The sequence below is a fragment of the Haemaphysalis longicornis genome, unplaced genomic scaffold, assembly GCF_048455015.1.
Source record: "Haemaphysalis longicornis isolate Haplotype H1 unplaced genomic scaffold, Haemaphysalis longicornis Haplotype H1 scaffold_35, whole genome shotgun sequence".
Taxonomy (NCBI): domain Eukaryota; kingdom Metazoa; phylum Arthropoda; class Arachnida; order Ixodida; family Ixodidae; genus Haemaphysalis; species Haemaphysalis longicornis.
In genome coordinates, this window is record NW_027526352.1 from 2472039 (window position 1) to 2485374 (window position 13336).

General features: G+C 46.2%; 1 long non-coding RNA gene across 1 annotated transcript; it reads left to right on the forward strand.

Moving 5' to 3' along the window:
- Positions 1-3443: 3443 nt before the first annotated feature.
- On the forward strand, positions 3444-12740 carry LOC144177942 (uncharacterized). Its single transcript, XR_013323887.1, has 3 exons — positions 3444-3571; positions 8019-8208; positions 12624-12740. It is a non-coding gene; the product is annotated as an uncharacterized LOC144177942 (long non-coding RNA).
- The last annotated feature ends 596 nt before the right edge of the window (positions 12741-13336 follow it).

Here is a 13336-nt window from a genome sequence, read left to right on the forward strand (position 1 = left end):
GTACGGCTGGTCAGTTAAGGTAAGTGAAACGTCGTTTACTAGTCCTGTGTATTTAACGGAGCACTGTTGTCGAGCCAGTGCCGGCCCTTAGGACTGACGTTCTGTGTGTGCAACGTATCGCTCGCGTTGGTGTGCGATATCTATCATATCGGCGTTACGCAGATTTGGCATTTGACAAGAGACCTTTTCCGTCTTGTCACGTATGTTAGCAGCACTTGCTCCAAAGTCTGCGCCTTGGGTTGTGCGAAGTAGAATCATGTGTCATTAGTCAAACTGACCGCACCGAAAACGCTACCGCCTTGTTCTTCGCTATGAGCCACCCAAAAAATACCACTCCCCTCCAGCCTCCAGGTTATAAAAATAATGCGTAGCTGTGTAATCGGCTGACTACTCTCTTTAGGGGAATTTAACACTAACAAAAAAAATGTAAAACGCGGGGTGTGCCTTGAATTCAGTCGAGAGGCCCCCTAGCACGCTCCGCACTATGAGTGTTTCAGTATTAATGTGTTCAATTATGAGCGTGAATAGTGTTTTGCGTCCGTCAGCCCCCTCGGGAATATGCATTTATACGAATTTTTATGCGACCACGTTGAAACATTGCGCGTATCGTGCCTCGTCTAGACGTTGGCGTGCTACGGACGGATAAACAGCGTTGTTGTAACGAGGTGGCCGCTGCCTTGCGCGTGCTGTAAAGGTCGAAACTTTTTGTAAGTGGCAATAAAATGTGCGTTTAGACTCTCCATGTCGAAAGGGGTTGGCCTTCTGGTTCTCCCATACCCATCCAAAGTATCATATTCCCCGCGAGGGACTCCTTTCATTTCATCCCTAATTGTGAAAAGTTACCTTGCAGAAGCGCAAGTGCTTCAAAAGAGCATGCCTGTTTTATGTGCGCTGGCTTTTTCGGTAGTGATCCGCGGCCATTGCAGTTCTTCTGATAGATACAAAAAAGAAAAACAGTAGTGTCGATATTTCCGTGAATTTTACGAAACCAGGGTGGTTTAAATTGGGAGGATCCCTCAAATTCGCGCATCCCGTAGTCTAGGTGCAGATTCAGTGCGTGGAACCCCCAAACTAAAAAAGGGGTTCTCAGTTCTTTTTCATGGAAATGAATGAGCAGCTGCTAAATGTCTTGTGCATTCCATCTGGGAACGTTTTACCTTCAGACAAACTTCGCTGATATGTAAAGCCCAAGTTTTGCACCCCTGTTTACAACACTTGTGTGAACAGACCACATTCCCGCATGCCTCTACACATCTTTCGAGTGGCGTAGCTTCTGAATGCGCAGAGCGTGTATATTTCAAAATAAATGTTTGCCTTATCATTTTATTTTTTGTGCTATCATTGCGGTAAATGTTACTGTTCTTACCAATAATTCTCGGAGAAAAATTAGGATCATTTGAAATATTGATTGCTGATTTTCATGCCCCGTGGTTTTTGTCAGTTGCAGCATGTTTACGCTCAGCCTAATGTTGTGTAGGAGTGATTTTCATAATCTACCCTACAGTGGGCAAGGCAGCCCGGTGATCTCTGCGATTCTGCATTTTGGGTGCACCAGGTTCGAGGAAAAATGACTGCGTCTGGCATGTTGGTTGATAATAATATGCATTTTGCAGGACATTGGCCGCTTGCAGGCAGAGAAGTTGCTCTGAAGATAAAGAACGGGCACGACGTACTCCCAGTAAATGGACGAGACTTCTCGTGGGACGTCGAGTGTGTTCGGGCCTAGTAAAAAAATGGTGACCACATTGCTTTTCTGCAGTTCTGAATTGTCTTGTATTATGTGCCTTCTTCAATTTCAGTAAGCTGAATTTGCCTATTTGAGTTTAAGGATTGTTTTAAAAAGCATTTGAGCCTTAGCAGTGTTACTACTTTGCTTATAATGTTTTGACACAGATAAGGTTGACCGATCAGATGGCTAGGTAACATAACGAAGTCTAATTTCCAAACTTGCACCATCTTTGCACGCATCTAGATAAGTTATCACTGCTTTCATCATATTGCTGCCTAGAACTGTTTCACTTTGTAATTAAACGTAACGAGGCTTGGTGTTGGCTTTTGACTAGCGTGATGGTGTCTGCTTATTTACTTCGGTGTTTGTTCTTGTGTTTTGGCACATCTTACAGCTTTTTAAGCCTGCAACACTGGTTGAGCAAAATAGTGAGCTTGACGTGCTCAATTTATTGTTAGTTTTCTTACCCTGTGAACAGTTTTGTTCCACCATGAACATGCACATAATTTAACCGTAGTTTGAAGCAGAAATATAAGATGTTACAAGTGTTAAGTAAAAAAAGATGGAGGTAGTCTTGTAATAGTTGGCTTTGTCCAAAAAACGAGGAGGAGAGCCGTCACGATACCACAGCCCGAATTGGGAGGCTAAGAGGTGTTGACGTACCTAACTAGCTTGTAATTAATATGGAGCTATAACTGCAAATTAGTTTTATGCATGACTAGGATGGCATGCACTTAATGATGGCTAAACGAAGTTATCGTTATTCTTCATGTGAGTGACCGCAAGCCTTTGAACTATATAGAACAAGTTGCCAGTGGGTTATTCAGGATTAAGTGTTGCAGGTTTCAAGTTTCACATTTGAGCTGATGGGAATTGAGGGGCTCTTGGCCATGGCACGTTTTCTTATTTTTTCAAAGCAAGGCTTCTTTGGGCTTCATAATCACCCATGGCAACTTAAAAACTAATGTGGATGTGTGCCCCCTCTCATTTAATGGTTAGTCTAGCAGCAGACATCACATCTGGAAGTGCGGTGAAGCATGGTGATGGTGAGGAACAGTAAAAAAGGAAAAAAAAACATCAGATGGCCCACCATATTTTCTTTTTTCTACCGGGCCTCTCTTCATTAATGATCTCCACGTGTGCTCTGCTGGTTCGTTATGTCAGGGTGACATGGGCATCTAAACAAACATGCCTATTCTCATCTCAGTGCTTAGAAAGCTTTTGCTGCTTTCCAGCTCTGCACTTTTTCCGCCCCACTTGTTTGGCAGTTCCAGTTAATTAGTACACGTGGACATAAAAAAAAAGCTTGCGAAGAATCGGACAAACATATTTGACGCTGACCACGCTGCAAGCAAATGGTTACCAATGAGGTAGTAGAGGAAAATAACCTTTGTCGGCTGCAGGCTAGTCTCGAGAATGTGCACCTGCTTCCAGGGCTTTCTCGTAAAACGAATTGGTGGCAGATGTGCGGTGACAATAGAATATGCTACTAAGATCCACTGCACTTCTGTCCTGATAATTAGTGCCTTCTGGTGCACAATGCAACAATTATTACCCATAATAGCATTGCTTGGAGCAGCCAGCTAACCACCCGGCTAACCATTTTTCTTAGGAACCTACGGGGACTTTCAATGCATTGCATTGGGCCTTTATGTTTGCATTTGAACTGTTTCAGTATATTGAGCCTGATCCTCATTTGTATCTGCTTTTAGCAGTTTCAGTGCCGGTGCGACCACCACCAAGTTCACTTGCTGGAGGAAAGGTGTTGCTGAAGCTGTGGTGTCCCCTCTTCCCTTCCTCCTTGAGCCAGTTTTGAGAATGTTTGCAGCTGTAGATGGACAGGTAAGCAGCATTTTCTCCCTCCTCGTTGCTGTACACTAATGAATCATAAGGAGCCAAAAAAACAGAATTTAGCCTGCAATTTAAATCTCGGCAGAACTTTTCTTTTAACTTACAACTTCAGCTGGATGCATGCACATCACTCAAGAGCAAAGTTCTATGAACAGTTATTTCTTAGAAAATATTGGTTCTTAAAGTACAACTGCACTTGAATTTTTGGCCATGCAAGAATGCTGTCTAATAGTCGACATGAAAAGAACGGTAGCGTCAGCAACTGGTTTAAAACCTGATTGCACACAGCACAGACGGTCCAATAAATTGGGGTTTTGGTAACCGATACTGAGAACGGCAGCCGCTCCCGACAGCCTGCAGATACGTGCCGGAAGTGGCTTGTTTCACACTTTTCTTTCTATGGAAGAACAATACTTTGTCGTGGCTAATTATGTCCAGTGAAAAAGCAGTGAAAAACGTGTACAGTAAGAAGTGTAACGTGTTCCTACCACACAAGTCGCAGTAGACAATGTGGCCTGTGTACTAGCCTTGGTGGTTCGAGTTTACGAATAGTGGCCTGATTGCAGCAGCTATTTGTAAGAGATGAATGACCTAGTTTCAGTCGTGTAGGCATAAAAATAACCCGCAAGAAGGAGTGATACAGCACTCCAGAGTTTTACCGTCGCACATTTCAATAGCTGTCCTGCAATAAGCTATTCTGTTAACGCTGTTTTCTCAGTTGCATGTGCTCGGTTATGGCTTACTTCAAAAGCATTAAACAAAAATTTTGGGTAGATTAGAATTTATTTTAAGGAGCAGATTTGGTTGTTGCGGATGCGGCTTGCTACATTATTGTGTACGCGTAGGCCCGGCCAGAACTGGGAGCGCTGAAGACCAGCCGCCCAGGTGGGCAGTCGTGTTTGATCAGCCATTTCATACTCGTGGTGATGATGGCACTGATGATGATGATGGTGCCGGTACAAGACTTCCCCCCTGGTGCGCAGTGTGATAAATAGAAATGAAAGCACGTTATGGTCCATCTGCCAGTATATACTCATAGACACTGGAATGCTGGACTACGGACTGGCTTTCATGCAGCATTTTTCTCCCATGCGCGCTGTTTGAACAGTGCAACTGTTGTAGCTGGCTGTAATGTGTGGCGCTAGTGCGTTTAAAATACCCAAAAAATTCCGAGTGCTCGTGAGCGTGTGCCTCGAGTAACCGCCAACTGACCCCTGCATGCAGAGTGCCTTTAGCAAAAAAAAAAGAAGCAAAATGTTGGAGGAGTGCCTCGGGTTGCCTAGCGACCAGCAACGCCACAGTTGCTAAACACCTGCTCCATGAAACCTCGACGCAAATCGAGGAAAGCAGCGCATGCGTCGTGCACGTAAGCGCACCACTGCGCCCCAGCTGTGGTCAAGTGGCGCATGCAGTGCTCGTCAAAAGGACCGCGACGATATTTTTGCATATGATGACTAGAATCGTTTCCTGGCGTAGTCTACAAGATTTCATGCGCAGATTGCGATTTCGCTTACATAGGTGAATCTGGCAACTTCAAACAGAGATTACGGCAGCACCAGAACGATGTAAAAAACAAGCGTGTGGCGTCGAATGCTCTTGCCGAGCACGTGGGTGCAACGGGCCATGGGATTGATTGGGATAATTCCACAATCATCGGCCAAGAAAGGAACTTGAGATCGCGGCTCTATCTCGAGTCTCTGGAAATACAGACGACACGTCATACACTTAATCGAAATGAAGGAACCCTCCCCCCGTCGTACACGCGCTGCCTACGTCACGTGCTCAAGAGAACATAAGCGTGCATGAACTTTTATTCGCCTCATTGTGAACAAGGCTTCAGTAACGAAGCCGAAACGTCTTGTTGTTGTTTTAAAGTTTTTAAGTTTCTTTTGGTCGGTGTCTCCGTTTTTACTCCAACATGTTTCCCGACCAGACGGGTTTCCGTCAAACCCTCGACTTCATGATGACTACTACTACCACAGTGCAAAGCATCGACGGAACATGTAAACAGACAATTTCAAACTTGTACAAACGTGTGCTGCTGGGTTCTGCAGCGTTCGCGTAGAAAGAAATCCTGCAGCTTCACTATGGCTCAATCCTTGCATGACTTAGTGCAGTGAAAGAAGCCAAATGTCGGTGAAACATTAACATTAATCAACTTAATTAGCATCCCAGACACCAGACCACACAGCCAAATGGTTGAGAGCAAAGGAGTTCAAAAAGTTCTTTAGCAAACGATTGTCCCTCTGTGCTCTCCATTACCCTTCGAGCTGCATTAATTGATTGTATGGTGTATTCGCCGACGCTACAAAGGCAATGAGGCACACTGTAGTGGAGGGCTCCAGATTAATTTTGACCACCTGGGGATCTTTAATGTGTGCCAAAATCTTGGAACATGCACGCACTTATGCTTTTCACCTCCAATTAAAAAAGTGGCCACCGTACACATTGGGCTTCATTGCAAAGTTGGTTGGCACGCATACGTTGTACATTCTTTCATCACTGAGTGGTCATTCCTCTTTTGGGGTCTAACGACGACACCAAGCAAAAAAAAATTGCTTCCAATCCACGCTTTAAAGGTGGTTGGAAAGCAAAGCTGTAAACGACACCCACAACAATTGCCCATGCCGTCACTTGAATTCACAAACGTGGCAGTGCAAAGAGTGAAACCACATATTCTGCCAGCCATTATCTGGAATTCACAGGGGCGGCGTCCCGATTGCAGCAGTGTTGGCCACGGCCGGGCTAGAGCGCCGGACGCCGCCGCTGTATCCCGGCCGTGCGTCAGCAAAAAGAAAACGGTGACGAGCCTTTCTAAGGGTGAGACAGCGGAACCTCGTCATTCTGATGAGCTAGCTAGGGGCTACACCACCGCACGACACAAGCGCAGACACCGAAGCAATTCGGCATGTGAGCTTAGTGATTCCCATTTATACCGATAACTAGTTAGCTTAGTAAGGTTGAGAATTGCGAGAAAGCTGAGGGAACTTTTATAATCGCTATTTATCAGATCCTGTTGATTCTTTTGCCTTCTGTAATGCCTGTTAAAACATAACCAAATTGGTATTCAGTAATTTAGAAAACAGAGTCCCATTCGTGGCAAGCACTGCGCAAAAGGTAGCGTTTCTCTAGTGACCAGATGTCTGTAAAGGGGTCTGTACATTTTGTTTTCCTGCCCTCCAAACCAATCCTAAACGTATCTTTGGTGTATGGCCGCTTAATTCTGTCGGATCTGGGTTACCCAGGAGGTGCTGTAGAGCAAGTTAAAAAAGTCGTGTGAAGGAAGCGTGCAATGTACGCGAAGCTGCACAAGAACAGGCCCAAACAACCGTCGCTAAAGCAGATGACAAAGCCAACGGAATGGTTTTGCCAACGTGCCCGCCGGGGTGCACATCTCCGAAAGCAACTCCGGCGTTCGGGGAACGCTGGGTAATAGCGGCCTTCGCCGCTCCATCTACACAGTGCTCCATGAGTGAAAAGGGCCCTCCTCCTCCTCCTCAGCCACGTTGGGAGTTTCTTGTTGCGCACTCCACGAAGAAACCGTTGGCTGGTAGAGGCAGAAAGCTTTCTTTAAAACTTGTTTGCATTTCAAAACAACTACACATAATACTTGGCCGAGTTTCCAAGCATAACCAGGCATAATCTTAGTTGAACTTAAAATAAGCTAGGTGGGGCGGCCGGCTTTGCTCTTTGCCCATCTACGCACCACTAGGGTAAAATTAGCCGGGAATCCAACCCATGTCGTTGTGCTCAGCAGCGCAACGCCTTAGCCACAGAGCCACTCGGCGGGTGTGTGTTATCTTTTGGCCTACCAAAACTTCAATAGTATAGCAGCGCAGTGGTTCGCAGCCATGACTGCCCCAGGGACCCCTTCTTGGCTTGCGAAACAGTGGGGACCCCACGATTGAGCATATGTTGATCGGTGTCATTATGTCAAACAATTTGTACTTGTATGTAAAAGTCTTTGAACAGTTATATGCTGCCTTAGGTAGGCCTTTTTATCTCTTGTCATAGCTGGCATGTTGTGCGGAAAGAAGGTGTTAAAATATGCACTATGCAGAGAAACTAAACATACATGTAATGCAGCGAGGCCACCTTTTTGCATATCAAGAAAGTTATGGCAAAATCGAGAAAACAGTGGCAGGGGAAAAGTTTTGAAAGAGGCTTCACGGACCCCTGAAGCGCTCTCGCAGACCCCCTTGGGGTCTGCGGACCCCCATTTGAGAACCAGTCGTATAGCATGTTGCAGAGCACGACAACATTTATTTGATCAAATCTTTGGATTTATGTGACAAGTAAAGTTTGGTTACATTATTTAGCTTTCTAATAAAGTAAGGTACAACCTCAACACAGGATATAGTACTTTATACCTGATTCAAATAGCGCAAGTTGATCAGTTGGGATTTTAAAATTAATTGCTTTGTTTCGTGAAGGGCAGATTGGTCCAAATGTGGATGTGCCTGACGAAAAATGGACGTGGCTGATGGGGAACACATCCTATGGAGACTTCTGCCTCGATCTGGCAACCCTACAGAAGCGGCGGTACAGGATGGACGGGGCAGACCTTCTACAGCATGGCATGGGCGATAGAGAAGACAGCATCTTTCATCAATGTGGAACTTGAAAAAGTATGTGAACATCTATATTATCGTGCACTTTTTAAAAAAATAGGTCAAGAATATATGGTCAATTCATGTAATATTTAGAGCATATAAGATGTTTCCAACTGGCTGACACGCCGGTTTTGAGTTGGTATTTTTACTGGGGAATAGGTATTAATTACAGAAAAAAACCTGTTCCCAGCTCTTCAACTTGAGTTCAGGCTGAGGGGTAGTTTCTTGTTAAAAAATGGGAGGGGACTTCAGACATTTATGATTGTGGGAAACAACACGCTGGAAAAGAACAGGACAACAAAATGGGGCAGAACACTAGTCCTGACTCGAACTAGTGTTTATTAGGCAACAGAAAGAATGCGCATATACATGCAACTACGCACCTGCACAGAGGGAGAAGAAAAGACGGATGCAGCTTTGCATAGGCTAATGCGCTAAAAAGTTGGAAGAAAAGGGGTGTGGAGAGGGGCTGACAAGTCACGTGAGCATATGGCCAACTAGCTTGGCTTTTTTTTTTGTGGGACGTAATCGAGGTCTGGCTTACGCAGTCACCTTTATAGACCATAATTGCCTGGCTCTCCTTGGGCGCAGCATTTTTCCGTGATCAGTGTGCTGCCATGCAAGCACTTTGTGGGGGAATGTGGGTACGCCAGCTGCCGCCCCCGCAGCGTGGCATCGCTCGCATCGTGGACTGCATATCGTGCGTCTCATGTGGCTTGAAAATTGGTAAGCGCCTTCCCATTTGATGTATCATGCCACAGTTAGCTTGTTCACCAGAGAGCACGTTCAAGGAAAACGAGAACTAATTCTTATGCGCGGCTTGACCATGCTGCACAGACTGTGAATGCAGTGTGTGGCATGTTGTTTTTGACAAAATCACGACTTGTGTGGCTCTATTTTGTAGTGCCAGACTTCTTGATGCCCACTGTTGTACCCGGGTTATTACAGCCGCTTGCTTTCTTTTTAAATCCCACCTCCAAGTCACCATGCCCTCCGTGAAATACACTATGTATGGAAGCTACCCGTTCAAGCATGACTGCGCTGCTGTTGACTGCACTAACAACCAACACAACTGCAAAGTCTTCATGCAAGAACTAACCCACAGAAATAGGCGTATAGATATCGTACGATGGTACAAACACACAGAAGCATAAGGAAGAAAAGACGCAGAGCTTGCATGTTTTTCCTTCCTTATGTCTGTGTGTTTGCACTGTTGTGCGAAATGAACTTAAGCCAACTCCCCCAATTTAATTCTTTACTCAAGCGTATACATCTGCGAAGTCTCTAAATTTTCTGGAGGCTTGCAGCGCTGCGCAAATGGGTCATCATGTTGAACAGAAAGTACTTCCTATCCAGCAGCTTGGCACGAGCAGCAAAAAAGAAAAGGTGTGGCACGCCAGTTTAGAAAGCCCGTTTATTGACCTAAATGCAGTTGCAGTCAGAAACTCAGCTTTTCTAGAAGTTAGCTGTGTTTATTTTACGAGGCCAAGGTCTGCGAAAATCAACCCTTTGCTTGCGTTGCAGCACGGGTATGTGAGAAGGGCGAGTGTGCAGCTAATCCCTCGAGTATGGCAAAGTCACCTACAGCAATTGACCACAAAAGGGTAGTGCAGCAAAATAGATCCTCACAGGCCACAATTTCAGCGAGAATGATTGACAGCACGCTTGTAAATACCCAAAGTCAGCAATGGACGTCAAGGGGGTCAGTAACAGGTTTCTAGAAGAAACATGCAGCCACACTTTTTTGCTCTTTGTGCCAAACTGCTTGATTCAGTGTTTTCAGTTCAGCGTGATGACCCATTTGCACAGCACCGTGAGCCCCAGGAAAATTTATAGGGTGATTGGACTTCATGTAGGAGTAAAGCAGTGAATGACACACTTGGAGTGAAGTAAGGAAAAATACGCAAGCGATGTGTGTCTTTCTATAATGCTTCTGTGGGTTTGTCTCATTGTATATCAATACGCTTATTTCTTCAGGATATTTTTGCACTAATATTTTGTGCTTGCATTGCTTGTTAGTGCAGTCAACAGCGGCGCTGTCACACTGAACGGATGGCCTCTGTGCATGTGAATTTCTGTCTGAGCACGGGACTTGAACGTGGGAATTAAAAAGACGGCCAGTAGCTGTAAACACCTGGGTATAACAATGCACATTAGAAAGACTGGCACTACAAATTGTAGGCTAACGTACGGGATAGCAGAGGACCCTGGCTAGCTTCGCTAGAGAAAGTGCTACGAGCCGTACACTAGCCCTGAGGAATCCGAAGACTCGCGCACGGGTTCGAGTTCTCAGAGGCTTTATTGCCTGGCAGTTACAGGGCATATACCAGACAACATGACTGTCGCTTGTGGGGAGACAGTGGCTCCGTTTGCTCGCTCAAGCTGCGGGACCCAGACCTCGATAACGGTCATCACGGCTGCGGGAGCAGGGGAGGTATACCGTGCAACCGATCAGGGCAGAATCTCAGCAGAGTCCGTGGAACAAGCTAGGTTCCCGTCATCGGGGCATAGCCAACCGATTCCGACCAAATCGCCCAGTCCTTCCCCCGCGCCCTCGCGCACAAATTCACAGCAAGCCGGTTCGGCGCATCGCTAGGGGTCACGAAGAGGTCATGGCTCACGCGATGCGCCGGCCGCCCAAAATGGCGGCTCCTGGTTCGCGAAAGCATGTGCAGGCGAGGCGTAGGGAAACACGGGTCCCCACAAAATCGAACCACACAGTTCGTGATTTTGACGAGAACGCGCAACACCCTTCATTCACGACATGCGACAGGCTGTGACACACTGCATCTGTGTGCAGCGTGGTCAAGCCTGGCATAAGAATTAGTTCTCGTTTTCCTTGAATGTGCTTTCAGGCAGTAAGCTGTGGCATGATGACACATCAAATGAAAAGGCATTTACACATTTTCACGCCATATGAGACGCACAAAATGCATTCCAACGTGAGCGGTGGCATTCGGCTGGGGCAGCGGCTGGTCTGCCCGCAGTACCCACAGGAAGCAGCCGGACGGTGCAGCCCAAGGAGTGCCGGAATATTTTGATTTATAAAGGTTAATGTTGAAGGCTTCTACTATATTCCTAAGCATCTGATTTCTATGCTCGAAGAGCCCCTCATTATCACCGAATCAAGGTTTGCATGCACACTTTTCTTCACTGTGCGGGTAAATTTGCATACGTGTGATGGTTTATCGTCTGTGGGTGCTCTTTTCAGCTGCTCCCATATGCCCCATGTACACTGTTATGCAAGAGAGCAGTATCTGGTAAACGACACGCATTTTACAAGGCACAAAAGTACGCGTGTGCTTGAGTTTGGAAGTTGTAAAACTGGCGTTATGTGGACGCTTTTTGTTCACCAACGAACAAAGCCTGCCTATTTTGTTCTTAGCTGAGAAAATGATTTGCACGCCATATCGAGACCCCACATTTTTCAGCCCATGTGCCATCTTGTGCATGTAGGGCATGACCGCACGTTCCACGAGTTCCTTTGCTGAAATGTCTTGCCGTACATGCACAAAACGGCACGCAGGCAAAAAATGTGGGGTCCCTATATAGTATGCAACCCTTTTACTCAGCTAAGAACAAAATAGGCCGGCTTTATTTTTTTCATTGGTGAACAACAAAAAACGTTCACATGGTGTAAACACACGTGTGCTTGTTGCCTTGTAAAATGTGTGCCGTTTACCCAATACCGCTGTCTTGTGAAGGAGAGTACATGGGGCAGATGGAGCCCTTCTTAAATGTAAGACTAGAAGCGCACTCGGGGACGATAAATGATCGCACGTACGCAATTTCACCTGCGACTTGCAATAAGTGTGGGTGCAAACCCTGTTTCGAAGATAGCAAGGGGCACTTCGAGCTTAGAAATGGAATGGTTAGGGAGATACTAGAAGCCTTTTACGTGAACATTTAAAAAGCTGACTACGTAAGCCACACCTTGATTACGCTCCACAAAAAAGAAGCCAAGATTGTCGGCCATATGCTCAAGTGATTTCTCAACCCCCTCTACACGCGCTTTATCCTGTGTTTTCTTGTTTTTCAGTGCAATATTGTTTGCAAAGGTGCATCAATATTTTCTTCTACCTCTGCGCATGCGCGCACCTGCATGTGTTTTTCCATTTTACAGGTTGCGGGTCAACGCTTGTGTTAGGCCTCTTACTGTTATACTATTCCTTTCCACGCCCTGTGGTTTCAGTACGTTAATGAAAGGCAGAAAATATTTTTGGTGAGAGCTATATTTCCCGTAGTTTTTTTTTTTGTCAGTGGTTTTCACTCGTTCATCCTTAAACCAGGCTGAGTACATATATCAGAATAAGAAGGCGACTTAAAATGTTAATAAGAAGGAAAGAGGACGTTTTATTGCGAACAAACAAAAAATGGAAGGTCTATGTGAGTTTCCTTGACCAGATATGTGGCCTGCCTTCTACTTTCAGAATCCCCTGGTGAAATGTGCGTCAACTATGCCCTCAAGTACCTGTGGAGGTTATTTACAGAGGCGAGCCGCTGTGAAAAGAAGGTCTGTGCACAATAAAATGAAGCTGTGGTGTGAGCGCACGGTTTCGCATTACTTTTTCCACATTAAGCAGCAAAAGTGTCCCGGCAGCCACGCATTCTATGCATATTCTGTCAAGACGGCTGCCATTCCAGAAAAATTCACTACCCACTATTCTCCCTGCGACGCCTACGCCCGCTAGACGGGTATGCCGCCATCTGTACCACCATGCCCCCCAATAGTGCCCGATAGTGCCCGCCAATGCCCGCCAGCGGCGTGCCCGATAGTGCCCGCCATTTGGCATGGCGGGGTCTCCACTACAATAATCCACTATTTTGACCGGCAGCAGCTTCCGCTATGCCCGGCGTGGCGGGATTTCGGACAGGGGCGTGAGGTGCCGACACCTTCTCAGGCGCGTGGGGGAGTGGAAGTGGGCGTAAAGGAGGGGATAGCGGGAAGTGTTAAGAGAAAAAATTTAAATGTAGAAGATAGAGTTTCAAATTTCGGGAGGGCGGCAACAGCTGCGCGAGTGCACGCAGGAAGAATCGCCGAGCGAGAGGCGTGTCGTAAAGGCTAAAGAAAGAGCAACGGTGGATAGAGATAGAGGTCAGTGCGAGGGGGAATGCGGAGGAAGTGTTTAGGAGTACCTCACCT